Genomic DNA, 1,298 nt, shown 5'->3' on the forward strand with positions numbered 1-1,298 from the left:
GCTAGTGAAATAAATCTCCTCTTCGTTCAAACGCCCCTTCTGTATATGTTATGTTTACTTTAGTTTTGTAATCGTTTTACGGCGCTCGCAACCGCATAAGGTCATATGAGCGCGCGAAACACAAGATTCTGAGTATGAGTTATCAAATTTTGTCTAAAAAAACAAGTTCTCAGAACTTACAACATTTGGCTACACCTTGTAAGGGTGCACAAAGTGACGAGCGGTTTCTACGTTGTAAGAGTTAAGCTCTTCGACATCGCAGGCTAAAGACCTGAGTTTGATCCGCGTGTTGTTGTTCCTTTTTTTCTTTTTTTTTTGCTGGGGTTTTTTGTTTTGTTTTGTTTTGTTTTTTCTAGGGGAGGGGGATTTATATTGAGTATCTCGATTCTTCTCTTTGAGCACTGTATCCCTCTCAGCCCGGGCTGGTCCTGATAGGCAGAGTCAAAACCAGCCACCTAAAATATCTAACTTGTGTCGAAGGGGATGTAAAACATCTACGTTTAAAAAAAAGAAACCAAACTGACAAAGGAAACAAGCAACAGACAAGGAAGCACAGTTTACTACAATGGGGCCCACCTCACGTCATTACGAACCATCCTGAAACAACAAGCCGAGACAAAATAGCGGCGGTCTTCCTCTGGCAGTGCTGCCCATCGTCTCTCAAGCGCGACTCCCTGCCTTCCACTCACTCCCTACCACCTGCACCTCCTCGGTGGTAGATGGCCCATTACTCCTGTGCGCGAGGGGGGAGACGACCACAGTCCATGTGTATCTCTCTCGGACCGAGGCGGCTTGAGCCAGAGCAGGACACGCGGAGAGACGGAGTGGGTGAGTGAGTGAGTGAGCGTTTGTGGTGTTTGTGTTGGTGTTGGAGGGGAAGGAAGAGATGGAAGGAAGATGGCTGGCAGAGAAGCAGGCAGGCAGGCAGGCGGGCAGAGACCCAGCCAGACACACGCACGCACGCACGCACGCGAACGTACTCACTCTCGCCGTCTGTCTGTCCTCCCTCACCAGCGCCGGAATCCTGGCGGCCAGTTGCGTTTTTTTGTGTTTTGTTTTGTTTTTGGGTTTCTTTTTCTTGTTGCTTTTCTTTTTCTTGCTCTTTTCTCCGATATCCACCCCCGCAGTGCCCTGAACGCGTGGGCTAAGCGCCAGTCCGGATGCATAGACAAACATAAAATGCGAAACTGTCTTGGACTGATGGAGTGCTTGGCTCGCCTTGCTGCCTGTCATTATCGTAAAATGGGAGAAACGGGTAGGGGAGGGAGGGGGAGACAGAGTGAGGGGGGTGGGGTGCA

At 49.5% G+C, this 1,298-nt stretch overlaps 1 protein-coding gene across 2 annotated transcripts in view; it reads right to left on the reverse strand.

Annotated features, from left to right (window-relative positions):
- The window catches only part of LOC101859616, a 59,695-nt gene extending 58,798 nt beyond the window's left edge, over positions 1 to 897 (reverse strand). Inside the window, exon 1 of one of the 2 annotated variants that reach the window (XM_005090366.3) lies at positions 577 to 892. The gene's annotated coding sequence lies outside the window, so the exon portion shown is untranslated. Of the gene's footprint in view, positions 1 to 576 lie in introns of both variants that reach the window. The other variant, XM_035971250.1, reaches the window with a different exon arrangement.
- Between the last annotated feature and the right edge of the window lie 401 nt (positions 898 to 1,298).

The sequence above is a fragment of the Aplysia californica genome, unplaced genomic scaffold (assembly GCF_000002075.1).
Source record: "Aplysia californica isolate F4 #8 unplaced genomic scaffold, AplCal3.0 scaffold00016, whole genome shotgun sequence".
NCBI classification, from domain to species: domain Eukaryota; kingdom Metazoa; phylum Mollusca; class Gastropoda; order Aplysiida; family Aplysiidae; genus Aplysia; species Aplysia californica.